Raw genomic sequence first — 17588 nt, 5'->3', positions numbered from 1 at the left:
AGCCTATAAAAATTAATGTAAATTCCTTGCCATTATTCTAGGATATCCTGGGCTTTCATCATATTCATCTGTTCTGTTACCTGGTTGTCATATGTGCAACCTACTGTTTTTTATGAAGACTTGGAAAAATTTCCCCTAATGATATATTAGCACAAATGACTGCCTCATTGGTAGTTGCTGTTCATCTTAAATGAGATTGCAATAGCTTTGAACTGTTTGGTGGGGCAAGACAACCAGTGACACAACCCTTGTTGAGACATGACTGTGACAGCAATCAGCAAACAAGGTTTCCTGTGTAGCTTCATGTTACCACTATGTGTTATCAGCATGTATTTGGTTTTATATTTACTTATTACTTGCTTATTGACTTTCATGCTCTGTCTCATTCCTACCCCCCAAAGTATTTTGAGTTAACTTGTAAAAATATGCATTAAGCAACAGGTTACAAATAGATTAGGAAGTTGAGGTAGAGGACAGGTACAGGTAGAAAAAAATCCATCAATTCATGGATAGGATTCAAGGATGTTTGCCACGGGGTCCTGAATAACTGCTATAGCTGATGGGAGGGAAGGCCTATGATTAGAAATAGAAGCTAAACCGCCTTTGCATTTAAAACACACGACTAACCCAGAAGTGCTGAGGCCTGAGGAAAGATTCTCATATGGGTCCTGATGAAGGAGCTTCCGGGTGAAATGTGATCACTGTTATTGGCACCATCCCTACAATGACGCTACGGCACCAGCAAGTTTTTATAATTTTCATGAAGACAAGTGACACAGCAAATACTTTAGCAGAAGCAATATTACCAGCAGCTAAAATAGTGCTAACCAAATAATGCAGCTCTAAAATTGAATATGTATAGGAAGAACCCTGATTATTTAGAGGAATAGATGGACAACATTTTCCATGAATATTATTTCTTATAATTTAGCCTTTTGATAAGGATTGAACAGAAAATTATAATGGCAAATACCACATACCAGTCACTATTCTCAGTGTTTTTACATATATTTGCTCACTTAATACTCACAACATTTTTCTGGAATCAGTGCCATGAGCATCATGATCTCTTTTTTACAGATGAGGAAACTGAAAGACATTGGGTCGCTTGCACAGGGTCACTCTACGAAGCCCATGTCGGGTGGCTCCTTGCTCTTGGCCACTGCACTAGCATTTCCTCTATGAGAGTTTGAAGGGTTCTCTTTGACAAGATCTTGGAGTTTGGCTCTTCTGTTTGCTGTTAAGAGCAAGTGCATAAGATTTGTCACTTAATCAAGCCCAGGGTGAAGCTGACATCATGTCATGACCATAAAGGAGCCAGCTCAGGGATGGTGAACAGCCCATGCCTACACTGGGCATAATTATTTAAAAATAATTTTTAGGCTGGGTGTGGTGGCTCATGCCTGTAATTCCAGCACTTTGGGAGGCCGAGGCGGGTAGGTCCCTTGAGTCTAGGAGTTCGAGACCAGCCTGGGCAACATGGTGAAACCCCGTCTCTATTTAAAAAAAAAAATTTTTTTTTAGTGTGCACTTTATTATTATTTTTTTTTGAGATGGAGTCTTGCTCTGTAGCCCGGGCTGGAGTGCAGTGGCGTGATCTCGGCTCACTGCAAGCTCTGCCTCCTGGGTTCATGCCATTCTCCTGCCTCAGCCTCCCGAGTAGCTGGGACTACAGGTGCCTGCCGCCACACCCGGCTAATTGTTTGTATTTTTTAGTAGAGATGGGGTTTCACCCTGTTAGCCAGGATGGTCTCGATCTCCTGACCTCGTGATCCACCCGCCTTGGCCTTCCAAAGTAGTGTGCACATTTTTAAAGCTTGTGAAATACATTGCCCTATACTATCTGCCAGACGGGTGTTAGTAATTTCCATTCCCACCGGCGTGCAGTTATTTTAGTTAGAAAATTTTGTGAAAAAGACATTAGCAATTACTCATCTGTGGCCATTAATATTTTGATGTATAGAACATTATATATAAAACACAAAATATATAATCCTATATATATTCTCTCTATAAAATACATTCTATGTATCTATGTACATTATCTTTATCTGACATATAGAGTATGTGATCAATAGTATGCCCAACTTTAAGTAATTTAACTTGTAGTATACTTTCAAAAATAAGATTTTTATATTTTTTAGAGACAGGATCTCCCTCTGTTGCCCAGGCTAGAGTGCCGTGGCTTGATCTTGGCTCACTGCAGCCCCTGGCTTAAGGGATCCTTCCACCTCAGCCTCCCAAGTAGCTGGGACTACAGGCAAGTGCCACCATGCCCAGCTAATTTTTTAATCTTTTGTAGAGAAGGGGTATCACTATGTTGCCCAGGTTGGTCTTGAATTCCTGAGCTCAAGTGATCCTCCCACTTTGACTTCCAAAAGTGCTGAGATTACAGGAGTGAGTCACCATGCCCAAGATTATTTCAAATGGTTTCCTCAGTAACCAGGCCTTCCTCGAGACGATCTTCTTTGTAAGTTATCAATTAACATCTACAAAACATGAATTTGGAGCCATTTTCTCTGCCATTTGTATTTCTTGGCAATAAAACTATGCCATTTGCATATAAGATAACCTTGTCTTTCTGTTTTCTCTGAGAGGAAAATGGGATGGTTCATGTTCTGCTTGGCTCCCAATAGTCACTCCTTGCCTTTCTCTGTCCTGCTGTCTGTCCTGCTGTGACACTATTACCTCCCTTGGACTCCTTTGGCCTCTGGCTACTGGCTGGTCAGTTAGTGGGAAGCACTGGCTGGAGATTTGAGGGTGGAAAGAGAGGCTTGGGGTGTTTTACCTCCTCAGCAACTGGGCTTCACTCTAGTAGGGGCTGCCTCCTTCTGCATCTCCTACAGTTCCTACAGTTCCTGTAGGAGGGTCCCGCTCTCCCAATTCCAGTACTGTCCTGGAACCTGAGGGAGACCATGGCTTTTCAATGTTGCTAAACATAGTGGTTCCCCTACTAGTTCCCTTACTGGTACACACCAAACCATGGACTATAGTGGAACAGCCCATCCTAAAACCCACTAGCTTCTCATTGAGAATATGGGCCTGACAAGCCAGACTTGCAATTTATCATGGAGGACTTTTAGCTTAATTAACTTAAAAGCTTAATTGCTTTTATGTTAATTTTATTTATTTAAAAAAATTTTTTTCGAGATGGAGTCTCACTCTGTTGACCAGGCTGGAGTGCAGTGGCATGATCTTGGCTCACTGCAGGCTCTGCCTCCCGGGTTCAAGCGATTCTCCTGCCTCAGCCTCCCAAGTAGCTGGTATTACAGGTGCCTGCTGCCACACCTGGCTAGTTTTTGTGTGTGTATATATGTATATATGTATATACACACACACACATATATATATACACACACACAAATATATATATATATATATATTTTTTTAGTAGAGATGGGGGTTTCACCACGTTGGCCAGGCTGGTCTTGAACTCCTGACCTCGTGAGCCACCCACCTTGGCCTCCCAAAGTGCTGGGATTACAGGCATGAGCCACCGTGTCTGGCCTATTTATTATAATATTTTCCAGAAAGGTCTTTAAAAATAAATATAGCATACATTTATACCCTGACTTCTTAAAGCAACTTCCCTAAAAAAACAAATTTCAAATGACCAAGAGAAATTGTCAAGGACTCTAAGTTGGATCCTTAAGTGATTAGGTTTGTGTTGAGGGATTTTAATAAAAAGATTTGTGGTTTCCAATAGAGAGAAAAGCAAAAACCACCAACCAACCAACCAACCAACAAGCAAAAACTCCCTAAAATTTAAATACTAGATTTATTTTTTGGTGTGGTGGGGAGGAGAATACAGAAAAGTACATGGGCTAGTATAATAACCTGGGCTTTCATAATCAGGATGAACAAATGTTGGTGCTGCGTCATGTTGCTTCAGTTCAATATATTTTTAGAAATACCACACACAGACCAGGTGCAGTGGCTCATGCCTGTAATCCCAGCACTTTAGGAGACCGAGGCTGGTGGATCACAAGATCAGGAGGTCAAGACCATCCTGGCTAACACGGTGAAACCCTGTCTCTACTAAAAATACAAAAAATACAAAAAATTAGCCGGGCATGGAGATGTGTGCCTGGAGTCCCAGTTACCTGGGAGAATAGCTTGAACCCGGGAGGCGGAGGTTGCAGTGAGCCAAGATTGTGCCACTGCACTCCATCCTGGGTGACAGAGTGAGACTCTGTCTCAAAAAAAAAAAAAAAAAAAGCAACTATTATAAATAATTTGATATGTACCCAATTTATGCTAAGCTAGTACATACAGTAATTTATTTATTTTAACTCCTATGAGTATTGTATTATATCCACAATTACACAATTGCACCTCAATTTATGTATCTAATTTTCTGGAAAACTTTTAGGTTTCTTTCCAATTATGATCATCCTACAAACAATATTGCAATGGCCCTCCTAGTACGTGTCTCATTGTGCATTTATTTTACAGTGTTTATACCTAGACATGGAGTTGCCAGGCCGTGGGGGCATGTTCATTTCCAGTTACACTAGATGGCAAGAACTGATTGTGTTAGTCAACCGGTTTATTGGTGTTGCCTTAATTGAACCTCCAGATGGCTGTTAAATAGATTTCTGAGGTTTCTCAAGAAGAATTGGCATTACTGGGTGCAGTATGCGACTTCAATTCTAAATACATGTCCAGCTACAGTGGAATGACTGCAATGAACAAAGTCACCTGCAACAATGAGACTAGGCAGATGTCTAGTAGTATTTATGTGATGTAGTACTTCTGTGTAGTGTTTAAAAATAATTTTAAGCTGGGTGCAGTGTCTCACACCTGTAATCCCAGCACCTTGGGAGGCTGAGGTGGGAGGATTGCTTGAGCCCAGGAGTTTGAGATCAGCCTGGCCAATATAGTGAGATCGCTAAAAATTAAAAAAAAAAAAAAAATTAGCTAGGTGTAGTGGTGTGCGCATGTAGTCCTCGCTACTGGGGAGGCTGAGCAGGGAGGATTGCTTGAGTCCAGGAGGTCGAGGCTGCAGTGAGCTATGATTGCACCACTGCACTCAAACCTGAGTGACAGAGCAAGACCCAGTCTCAAAAAAAAAAAAAAAGGAATGATAATAATAATGTTAAAACCTCAGAAATATGAATATATCATGCCCCAAGAAATCTCTTGCCAAATGTCTGAGTTAAACAACAACACTTTTATGCACCTTTGGTATAAAATCACCAAAACTAGTCTAAACAAACCTCAGAAACAGATGGGGTGAAGTCCCTAAAAAGAGTGACTTTATATTGGAACAGAAGCATAAGTGGTCAGAGAGCAGTCAGTCATAACTGTTTTCAGTACCATGAATTTTCCTATTATTTTGGTAATGCCTTTGAACAACTTCACTGAGTTTGGTTGTAAATGGGGACCTTTATATCAAGGTCAGCTAGTTCCTTGGACCAAATTGCATAAAGTCCTGTCTTGCATTCATAATGGCACTCTTGTGTCTATCAACCTCAGTTCATATTTACATGGACATAAAGGGAAGGCATTACTTTTTTTTCTGAGACAGAATTTTGCTCTGTCGCGCAGGCTGGAATGAAGTGGCGCTATCTCGGCTCACTACAACCTCTGCGCCCCACCGGGTTCAAGCGATTCTCCTGCCTCAGCCTCCCGAGTAGTGGGGATTATAGGTGTGCACCACCATGCCCGGCTAATTTTTGTATTTTTAGTAGAGACGGGGTTTCGCCATGTTGGTCAGGCTGGTCTTGAACTCCTGCCCTTAGGTGATCCACCTGCCTTGGCCTCCCAAAGTGCTGGGATTAAAGGCATGAGCCATCGAGCTCGGCCTAAGGGAAGGCATTTACCTGCTTTCAGATGGTTTAGCGTTTGAATTTTCTGACAAGAAGTTGGTGTTATTTCCCTTTTATCTGGACCACGTTCTATGCTCAGCAGCTGCACTAGAGACAATTTTAAAATAAAGTACATGCCATGTAATCTAGTGCTGCTTAAGATTTGATTTTTTATATGCTGCAATTCCTTTCTTACAACCACAGCATAAGGTAATCCAAAGTTCCATTTCATATTTTTGCTTGTGTCCTTATTTTAAAAGAAAAGGAACAGGATTTCTTCTAGATTGCAGTTCCTATTTTGAGTGGAAATATTTTCACTATTTTGTTCCAGCTCTGAGAAAGAAACCAGATCGTCTCTAGTTAAGAGTTCATGGCTAGCCAAGGGAATCCTCTCATATTTTAGGTCCCCAGTACGCATGATTGGGCCACTAGATTCTTTCTGGGTGGCTTCTGCGAATGAAATGGAGCTGCTGAGAAAATGTGGAACAAAATTCCAATATGGAAAATTACCCCACAAAGAAGCGACTTGTAACTTAAGATGTGATGTTACCACCTGATTTCCCATGATTGCATTTGTGGTTGACTTTATATATATATTTTCTCCCCTAAACTCTTCCTACTTAATAAATAATAATTACAAATAAAAATGATTGATGATCACAAACTATAAAAGCTACTGTGAAAAATGACATCAAGAAAATTTTGCTTCGTGTTCTCAAAATTTGGTTTTGGAGTCATTTTCAAATGACTCACCATAGAAGCAAATTTCACAGACAACAATGATAAAGAGAAATATTGAAATGAAAATAAGTAAATAAAGCTTCTTTTCACAGAAAAGTTTTTTATTGTGGTGCAAAATAAACATAATATAAAATTTACCAACTTTTTTTTTTTTGAGATGGAGTCTTGCTGTGTCACCCAGGCTGGAGTGCAGTGGTGTGATCTCGGCTCACTGTAACCTCTGCCTCCTGGGTTCAAGTGATTCTCCAGCCTCAGCTTCCTGAGTAGCTGGGATTACAGGCACATGCCACCATGTCTGGCTAATTTTTGTATTTTTAGTAGAGAGAGAGTTTCACCATATTGGCCAGGCTGGTCTCGAACTCCTTGCCTCAAGTGATTTGCCCAACTCAGCCTCCCGAAGTGCTGGGATTACAAGTGTGAGCCACCGTGCCTGGCCCCATCTTGTATTTTATTTTATTTTTTTTTGAGATGGAGTCTTGCTCTGTCGCCCAGGTTAGATTGCAGTGGCATGATCTTGGCTTACTGCAGACTCAGCCTCCCGGGTTCAACCGATTCACCTGTCTCAGCCTCCCGAGTAGCTGGGATTACAGGTGCCTGCCACCGTGCCTGGCTAATTTTTGTATTTTTAGGAGACAGGGTTTCACCATGTTGGCCAGGCAGGCTGGTCTCGAATTCCTGACCTCGTGATTCACCCACCTCGGCCTCCCAAAATGCTGGGATTACAGGCATGAGCCACCGTGCCCGGCCTTTTTTTTTTCTTTTCTTTTTTTTAAGACGGAGTTTCACTCTTGTTGCCCAGTCTGGAGTGCAATGGCACGATCTCGGCTCACTGCATCCTCTGCCTCCTGGGTTCAAGTGATTCTCCTGCCTCAGCCTACCTAGTAGCTGGGATTACAGGCATGAGCCACCACGCCCTGCTAATTTTGTATTTTTAGTAGAGATGGGGTTTCACCATGTTGGTCAGGCTGGTCTCAAACTCCTGACCTCAGGTAATCCACCTGCCTCAGCCTCTCAAAGTGCCGGGATTATAGGCGTGAGCCACCACACCCGGCCTTTTTTTTTTTTTGAGACAGAGTTTTGCTCTTGTTGCCCAGACTGGAGTACAATGGTTCAATCTTGGCTCACCGCAACCTCCACTTCCCAGGTTCAAGCGATTCTCCTGCCTCAGCCTCCTGAGTAGCTGGGATTACAGGCACATGCCACCACGCCTGGCTAATTTTTGTATTTTTGGTAGAGACAGAGTTTCGCCATGTTGGCCACGCTGGTCTTGAACTCCTGGCCTCAAGTGATCTGCCCGCCTCAGCCTCCCAAAGTGCTGTGATTTATGGGCATGAGCCACTGTGCCCGGCCCCATCTTGTATTGTTAAGTGTACAGTTCTCTGGCATTTACATTGGTCTGCAATCATCACCATCATCCATCTCTAGAACTTTTTAATCTTATAAGACTGAAACTGTATCCCCTAAACACTAATACTCCATCCTCATTGCACACCCTGCCCCCATTGCCCTGGTCCCTGGCAAACACCACTCTACTGTCTGTCTCTGTGAATTTGACTACTGTGGTATCTTATATAAGTAGAATCATATTTGTCCTTTTTGTGACTGACTCATTTCACTTAGCATGATGTCCTCAAGGTTCATCACACATGGCATATGTCGGAATATCCTTCCTTTTTTTTTTTTTTTTTGAGATAGAGTTTTGCTCTTGTTGCCCAGGTTGGAGTGCAATGGCGTGATCTTGGCTCACTGCAACCTCCGCCTCCCGGGTTCAAGGGATTCTCCTGCCTTAGCTTCACGAGTAGCTGGGATTACAGGCATGCACCACCACGCCTGGCTAATTTTTTGTATTTTCAGTAGAGATGGGGTTTCACCATGGCCAGGCTGGTCTTGAACTCCTGACCTCAGGTGATCCGCCCGCCTCGGCCTCCCAGAGTGCTGGGATTACAGGCGTGAGCCACCACGCCTGGCTAATATCCTTCCTTTTTAAGGCTCAATGATATTCCATTGTGTGTATATGCCATATTTGTTTTTCTAGTCGTCCATTGATGTGGACTTGGGTTGCTTCCAGTTTTTGGCTATTGTAAATAATGCTGCTGTTAACATGGGTATACAACTATCTGTTCTAGTCCCTCCTGTGAATTTTGGGTCTATACTCAGATGTGGAATTGCTGGATCATTTAATAATTCAATGTTTAGGCCGAGCACGGTGGCTCACGCCTCTAATCCCAGCACTTTGGGAGGCCGAGGTGGGTGGATCATGAGGTCAGGCATTTGAGACCAGCCTGGCCAACATAGTGAATCCCCGTCTACTAAAAATACAAAAAATTAGCCGGGTGTGATGGCGGGCGCCTGTTATCCCAGCTACTGAAGCATGAGAATCACTTGAAACTGGGAGGTGGAGGTTACAGTGAGCTGAGATCGCCTCACTGCACTCCAGCCTGGGCAACAGTGCAAGACTTCATCTCAAAAAACCAAAAAACAAAAAACAAACAAACAAACAAAATTCAATGTTTATTTTATTTTATTTTTTGTGACGGAGTCTTTCTCTGTCACCCAGGCTGGAGTGCAGTGGCACGATCTTGGCTCACTGCAACCTCCACCTCCTGAGTTCAACCAATTCTCCTGCCTCAGTCTCCCAAGTAGCTGGGATTACAGGTGCCTGCCACCACGCCCAGCTAATTTTTGTATTTTTAGTAGAGAGGGGGTTTCACCATGTTGGCTAGGCTGGTCTCGAGCTCCTGACCTCATGATCCACCCACCTCGGCCTCCCAAATCCTGGGCCTGGGATTACAGGCATGAGCCACCGCGCCCGGCACAATGTTTACTTTTTTAGGGAACTGCCATACTGTTTTCCACAGAAACTGCACCATTTACTTTCCCATTAAAAGTGCACAGGGGTTCCAGGTTTCCACATCCTCACCAACACTTAATTTTTTTTAAATAATAGCCGTCCTAATGAGTGTAAAGAGCCATGAAAATCTTTAATGTCAACAGAAATACAGATATATTTTATCTTCTCGAGAGACATTTGACTTGTTTTTAGCTTTTTACTGTGAAAACAAAGCTATGATGAACAAAATCCTTGCCTGTACATCTTTGTGATTGTGGCTTATTGTCAGCTTGTATTATGTTACTAAAAGTTGAATTGCTGGATTGAAGGATATGCATTTACAATATTTATTGCCATTTATACTTTGAGGGTTTCTTTCTTGCTTGCTTTCTTTCTTTTTGTTTTTTGAGACAGAGTCTTGCTCTGTCATGCAGGCTGAAGTGCAGTGGTGCGATCTCAGCTCACTGCAATCTCTGCCTCCCGGGCTCAATGGATCCTCATGCCTCAGCCTTCTGAGTAGCTGGGACTACAGTTGCATGCCACCATGCCTGGCTAATTATTTTTTTTGTATTTTCAGTAGAGAGAGGGTTTCACCTTATTGGCCAGGCTGGTCTTGAACTCCTGACCTTATGCAATCTGCCTGCCTCAGCCTCCAAAGGATTGGGATTACAGGCGTGGGCCACTGCACCCCGCCTACTTTGAGGGTTTCTGATCCTCACATGCAACCCTCCCCCAACAAGAGCAGGTATTATCAATTAATTTTTTTTGCCAAGAAAATGGGCAACAACTGATACTTCATTGTTTTTATTGTATTCTTTAGTTTCTAATAAGGGTTAATATCTTTTGATCTTTTTACCTCAATCTCTAATTAGATGAATTGAAAATTGCAAATAAGTGGTTTCCCAAGGAAAACTGGGGTACTATTACCAAAAGAAGGATGAAGATATACCATGCAGGCAAAAGCAACACGCTTTTGTAGTTTTAATTTTCTTATTTTAACATCTGATCCATCCAGAATTTATCTTAATGGCTTTATTTTTCCACATGCTTAGCTAGTTGTCACAACATTATTTACTTAGTCCATATTTTCTCCACTGATTTGAAATGCTACCTTTATTATGTTTAAATTGTACATACTTGACTCTTTTTTGGAATATATATATATATATATTTTTTTTTTGAGACAGAATTTCACTCTTGTCACCCAGGCTGGAGTGAAATGGTGTGACTTCGGCTCACTGCAACCCCTGCCTCTCAGGTTCAAGTGATTCTCCTGCCTCAGCCTTCTGAGTAGCTGGGATTACAGGCACCCACCACCATGCCTGGCTAATTTTTGTATTTTTAGTGGAGATGGGGTTTCACCAAGTTAGCCAGGCTGGTCTTGAACTCCTGACCTCAGGTGATCTGCCCATCTCACCCTCCCAAAGTGCTGGGATTACAGCCACTCTGACTGGGCATTTTTTTGAAGTGTATATTTTGTTCTATTGATTTGTCTGTCATTTCTTGTGCTAGTACTACACTGCTTTACTTACTGTAGCTTTATAATCTGTTTCAATGCCTGATAGGGCAAATCTGTTCATTTTTCTTTCCTTCCTAAAATTTCCCATTGTTTTCACATGTTTATTCTTCCAGCGCAGTAGTTCTCAACCTTGGCTGCACACTGGAATCTCTCAGGGAACGTTAATGAATGCTGATAACCTCACCCCACTCCAGAGGTCCCAGTTTAATTGCTAGGGGTGCAGTATGGGAACAGAGTTTTAATAGCTCCCCAGATGATTCTAAATGTGTAATCAAAGTTGAGTACCACTTTGTAGGATGAACTTTAACACCATTTTCTTCCATTTCTGTTGTGATTTTTATTTGTATTGCATTGAATTATAGATTAATTTAGAGATAATTGACATCTTTATAATACCATGTCTTTCTATTTCATTTGGTCACGGTTCTTTAGCTGAAAAAATCAGAAAGATTTTGGCTGATGCTATGGACTGAATGTTTGTGTTTCCCTCAAATTCATTCATATGTTGAATCCTAAATCCCCAATATGATGGCATGAGGAGGTGGGGCCTTTGAGAGGTGACTAGTGTTCTCATCAGGCAAGGAATCTGCCAGGCACCTTGACCTGGGACTCCCAGCTCGAGAACTGTGAGAAATGAATGTCTGTTGTTTAAGCCACCCAGTCTATGGTTACTTCTTGTAGCAGCCTGAACTAAGACAGCTGATTTAAAGGAAAAGTTGAAAGAAAGGATTTTCTAAAAGGATTTGGAGTCGCTCACATATGTGAAGAAAAGCTGAAGAATTAGATGTGGGAATGGGAAAATTAAAGCAGCTCTTGGACTCAGAGCAGCTGAACTCAACTCCACTTACGTTCTTAGCTCCTCCAACTTTCCAGCTTTCAGGTATTTTGCTCGAATTTCAGATTCTGAAAAAGAATTCAATGGTCCTCCTTTGGGTAGCTCATCTACTCCTTGCCTGGAGGACGCTTTGAGTGACAGTCGCTACAAGCCTGCACATGGTGGGGAACCCAGAGAAGGGAAATCTGTAGCCAGGATGTTGGGGCAGTGGTGAAATGACAGTAAAAATGACAAGTGCGACAAAAATAGCCATGCATTATGTCGTTGTGAGCAAGGCATTTCTCTTCACTTATATTTTCTCTTTTCTTTTTTTTTTGAGACGGAGTCTCGCTCTGTCACCCAGGCTGGAGTGCAGTGGAGCGGTCTCGGGTCACTGCAAGCTCCGCCTCCCGGGTTCACGCCATTCTCTTGCCTCAGCCTCCCGAGTAGCTGGGACTACAGGCGCCCGCCACCATGCCCGGCTAATTTTTTGTATTTTTAGGGGAGACGGGGTTTCACCGTGTTAGCCAGGATGGTCTCAATCTCTTGACCTCGTGATCCACCTGCCTCAGCCTCCCAAAGTGCTGGGATTATAGGCGTGAGCCACTACGCCCGGCCATCACTTATATTTTCTTCAGTGTTCCTTGATGTTTTATAGTTTTTCTTATTTAATTTGCATATTACTCATTTAGCTAATTTCTAAGTGTTTCATGCATTTTATTTCTATTGTAACTAGCAGTTTTTTGTTATTTTGTTTTGTTATTTTTTATTTATTTACTTTTTTGAGAAGGAGTCTCACTCTGTTGCCCAGGCTGGAGTACAATGGCACGATCTCTGCTCACTGCAATCTCTGCCTCCCGGGCTCAAGCGATTCTCCTGCCTCAGCCTCCTGAGTAGCTGGGATTACAGGCATGCGCCACCACGTCCCGCTAATTTTGTATTTTTAGTAGAGACAGGGTTTCTCCATGTTGATCAGGCTTGTCTTGAACCCCCGACCTCAGGTGATCCACCCACCTTAGCTTCCCAAAGTGCTGGGATTATAGGTATGAGCCACTGCGACTGGCCTCGTTTTTTAAACTAAAATGTTTTCCATTTTAGTTCACAAACTAAGTACATAAACCTTATTCTTTTTTGTTCTTGTATATTATGCCAGTTTATAGATATAATGTATCTAACGTGTCTTCTACTATTTGGGTTGTTTTAAATCTTTATCCATGAAAACAATGCTTCAGAGAATAATCTTATACGTAAGTGATTTCACATGTGTGAATATATCTATAGGAAAAAATTTTGGTAAAGTTTCTGCTAAAAAATATATGCATTTGTATTTTTTATAGGTTTGGCCAAATTGCCCACCACTGAGATTATACCAATATCACTCCTACCATTGTTGTATGAGAGTGCTTATTTCTGCATATTCTTGCCAATACAGACATTATATATTTTTATATTTGTTAATCTTACAGGTGAAAAAGGTGTCTGTGAGATTTAATTTGTATTTCTCTCGTGAGTACAGCTGGTCGGTCACCTTTTCATATCTTAAGAACCATTTAAAATTCCTTTTATGTAAACTTTTGCCAATTTTTCTGTTAGGTTGTTAATCTTTTTCTTATTGTTTATAGGAGCTCTTTATATTTTAGGGAAAGTAGCCCTTTATTTTGATGTGGCCACAAATAATTTATTCCCACTTTGTTGTTTGACTGTTAACTGTTAACTCTGGTTATCCTTAATGATCGAAAGGTTTTTGTTTTTGTTTTTTTTTTTTTTTTTTGAGACGGAGTCTTGCTCTGTCGCCCAGGCTGGAAGTGCAGTGGCGAAATCTCGGCTCACTGCAAGCTCCGCCTCCCAGGTTCACACCATTCTCCTGCCTCAGCCTCTCCGAGTAGCTGGGACTACAGGCGCCCGCCACGATGCCCGGCTAATTTTTTGTATTTTTTAGTAGAGACGGGGTTTCACCGTTGTCTCGATCTCCTGATCTCATGATCCGCCCGCCTCGGCCTCCCAAAGTGCTGGGATTACAAGCGTGAGCCACTGCGCCTGGCCTGTAAACTATTTTGTTTTATTTTGTTTCTTTCTTTTCTTTTTTTTTTTTTTTTTGAGATGGAGTCTTGCTCTGTCGCCAGGCTTGAGTGCAGTGGCGCAATCTTGGCTCACTGTAACCTCTGCCTCCCGGGTTCAAGTGATTCTCCTGCCTCAGCCTCCTGAGTAGCTGGGAGTACACGCACCCACCACCACGCCTGGGTAATTTTTGTATTTTCAGTGGGATGGGGTTTCACCATGTTGGCCAGGATGGTCTCGATCTCTTGATCTTGTGATCCACCTGCCTTGGCCTCCCCAAGTGCTGGGATTACAGGCATGAGCCACCGTATCTGGCTATTTATTTATTTATTTATTTAGAGACAGGTTCTGTTGCCCAGGCTGGAGTGCAGTGGTATGATCATAACTCAATGTAATCTCAAACTCCCAGGTTCCAGCAATCCCTGCCTCAGCCCACCAAGTAGCTGGGACTACAGATGTGCACCACTGCACCTGGCTAATTTGTGAGCTATTTTAATTCTGTTAAATATTGCTATTCTTTTAATAAACTCTTCCCTTTAGTTTCTTCCCTTTTCTGGATTTCTATTAGTTGGATTGTAGACCTCTTGGATTAACCCTCTAATTTTCTTATCTTTTTTTCATATTTCTCATTATTGCTGGAAAATGGGTTAAGCTTTTCCTTCCTTCCTCCCTCCCTCCCTTCCTTCCTTCCTTTCTTCCTCCCTCTCTTTCTCCCTCTCTTTCTCTCTTTCTTTCTTTCTTTCTTTCTTTCTTTCTTTCTTTCTTTCTTTCTTTCTTTCTTTCTTTCTTTCTTTTTTTCTTTCTTTCTTTTGAGATGGAATCTCACTCTGTCACCCAGGCTGGAGTGCAGTGGTGCGATTTTGGCTCATTGCAACCTCTGCCTCCTGGGTGCAAGTGATTCTTCTGTCTCAGCCTCCTGAACAACTGGGATTACAGGCGCCTGCTGCCATGCCCAGCTAATTTTTGTAGTTTTAGTGGAGATGTGTAGAAACTCGAATAGCACTGCATCCACCATGTGTCAGCCTCAAGCCCCTAATTTGAAATTTTTATATTTTTAAGACAGGATCTTGCCTGGTCATTTAGGCTGGAGTGCAGTGGCATAATCACAGCTCACTGCAGCCTCAACCCCCTGGGCTCATGCAGTCCTCCCACCTTCACTATGTTGGCCAGGCTGGTCTTGAACTCCTGACATCAGCTGATCCAACTGCCGCAGCCTCCCAAAATGCTGGGATTACAGGCCTGAGGCACCTTGCCACGCCTATTTTCTAATTTGTTAATTAATGTCTTTTCTATTTGGCAATCATATTTTAAATTTCCTAGAGCTATTTCTTGTTTTCAGGTGTTCTTTTTCCACAAAATTATGTTCTTGTTTTATGGATGAATTATATTTCTTGCTTCTCTGAAGATATGTATAATAATGTTTTGAAATTTTTTTTCCATACGTAGAACCTTTAGTGAGCATCCGCCATGCAGAGTAATGTGCCCAATGTGGGAATCCTCCACTCCAGTCCCAACTCCAGCTGGCATCTCCTTGCCTCCCATGGTGCTCCCACCTCTCTTTGATACTCACTTCCTGAACACATGTGACCCCTAGAGGCTGGGATCCCCAGGACCAGCCCCAAGACCACCCCCAAAAGCAGCAGGCCTGGGGTCCCTGGGCAAAGGGATCTTCTGTCTCCAGAGGGGTTGAGGGCCAGAAGCAACTGTGAGGCTCAGCTGGGGTGGAGAACTGGGGTCCTCAGGATTTCCAGATTATCACTGGGAACTTACAGGTGGTCAGGGTTGCCACGGAGGCAGTGACCAAACTCTCCATACCCAGGGTACTGAGGGTGCCATGCAGGAGGCCACAAGTGAATCCAGGCCCAGGATCATCGGGATGAGGAGTGGAAGCTGTTGTCCTGCAAAAAGTAGGTCTCTTGGTGATTGGTGCACAAGCTGTCCATCTATTGGAACACAGCCACCCACAGATTTTTGCATATGAACTTGAGGACACCCAGCTCCTCCCTGAGATGAGCATCTCCAGGGGCAGTCTCTCACCTAGAACCTGGCTCACACAGAAATCCATGCTCTCCAGGATCAACAGGCTTATCTTCTGTCCCCCCATGGACAGGGTTGGGTTTGTGATCCCACAGCTCTGCTACCATCTCCATGTGTAGAAACTCAAACAGCACAGCATTCACCATGTGTCAGCCTCATGCCCCTAATTTGAAATTTTTATATATTTTTGAGATAGGATCTTGCCTTGTCACTTAGGCTGGAGTGCAGTGGCATAATCACAGCTCACTGCAGCCTCAACCCCCTGTGCTCAAGCAATCCTCCCACCTCAGCCTCCCAAGTAGCTGGGACTACAGGTATGCGCCATCATGACTGGTGGAAATTTTTTTTTTTAATTTTTGTAGAGATGGAGTCTCACTGTGTTGCCCAGGCCAGTCTTGAACTCCTGAGCTCAAGCAATCCTTCCACCTTAGTCTCCCAAAGTGCTAGAATTATGAGTGTGAGCCACAATAGGTAGCCAATTTTTTTAAAAATTAATAAATATGCCTTGTGTTATCTGTTTTCTCTAAGATCCTTTAATTCTATTTCTTTGTTTTGCTGTTTGTCTTCCTGTTAGTGGTTCTCCTCAAATGTCTGATAATTCTTGGACAGCCAAGACACAAGTACTCAAAAAGCTGATCAGAAGTTCTAGGTGTTTGTCAGAGAGGGGAGGAAAGAACTGATTGACTGGTGGGATTCACTGTAGAGGGGGAAGCCAGCAAACGAACTTTTTTTTTTTTTCGAGCAGATGTCAGTGCCTGTAGGTGTTTTTCTTCACTTGGTCAGCTTCCACAGAAAGGTACCCTCTCATTTTATCCCTGGGAGTATATGTCTGGGCGTCAATGTTTTGATTGCCAGAGGGGAAAGAAGTTGGAAGACTTATTTGAAACTCCAACTTTCATTAAATCCTCATTTCCCAGTAGTCCCTTACCCATACCTTTGTGTACCTGTACCTGCCCTGCCTAAACCTTTTATGTCCCAACCCTGAAGAGATTAATAGACCTTTCCCTTTTTGCCAGAGTTCGGGAGCAGAGGTTGCCTAGCCTGGCATGGGAGGCAGTGAGAGTGTCCAGGGGACCTCACTGCTCCTTATACAGACTTTCTACACTCCCTTTTCTTTTCTCAGCCCCACAGAACTCCAGCATTCAATGGTAGTCTCCTTCCCCTACCTCAGGGAATCTTTCTGGTCTGAGGTGAGGGTAACTCTTCCTTATTTATCCTATAACCACCCAAATCTCTTATCTGTTCATTCCCTTCCTTCAAAGCCTCGGCCTTTGAAATTCAAAAGCTGAGGAGTTATACCTCTTTTCTCTGCCTTCTGCTCTCATGCTCCTTACATAATGATCTGCATGACTGACTGGGACCAAAAGTCAAATGGTAAGAGAATACTTGGAAAAAAAATATCAGTTAAGACTTCAAAAAATATTGTCCTACTGCACTATTATTATACAGTACTTAGTTCAGACAGCCATAGCAAACATACCATAGACTGGGTGTTAAACAACAGAAATTTATTTCTTACAGTTCTGGAGGCTAGGAAGTTCAGGATTAAGGTGTGGACAGATTCAGTTCCCGGCCTGATGTGCGGACAGCTGTCTTTTTGCTGCGTCCTCACCTGACAGAGAGAGAACATAAATCTCAGATCTCTTCTTATAAGGTCACTAATTCCATTCACATGGGCTCCACCCTCATAACTTAATTATCTTCCAAAGGCCTTACTTCCAAATACCACTACATTGGAGATTAGAGCTGCAAGATATGAATTTGGGAGGTGGATACCAA

General features: G+C 42.7%; 1 pseudogene; it reads right to left on the bottom strand.

Moving 5' to 3' along the window:
• Positions 1-15510: 15510 nt before the first annotated feature.
• LOC116470473 (trafficking protein particle complex subunit 6A-like) lies at positions 15511-15955 on the bottom strand (annotated as a pseudogene).
• Positions 15956-17588: the final 1633 nt, after the last annotated feature.

The sequence above is a fragment of the Hylobates moloch genome, unplaced genomic scaffold, assembly GCF_009828535.3.
Source record: "Hylobates moloch isolate HMO894 unplaced genomic scaffold, HMol_V3 SCAFFOLD_2, whole genome shotgun sequence".
Classification (NCBI taxonomy): Eukaryota; Metazoa; Chordata; class Mammalia; order Primates; family Hylobatidae; genus Hylobates; species Hylobates moloch.
This window is presented reverse-complemented; position numbering and strand designations above follow the sequence as displayed.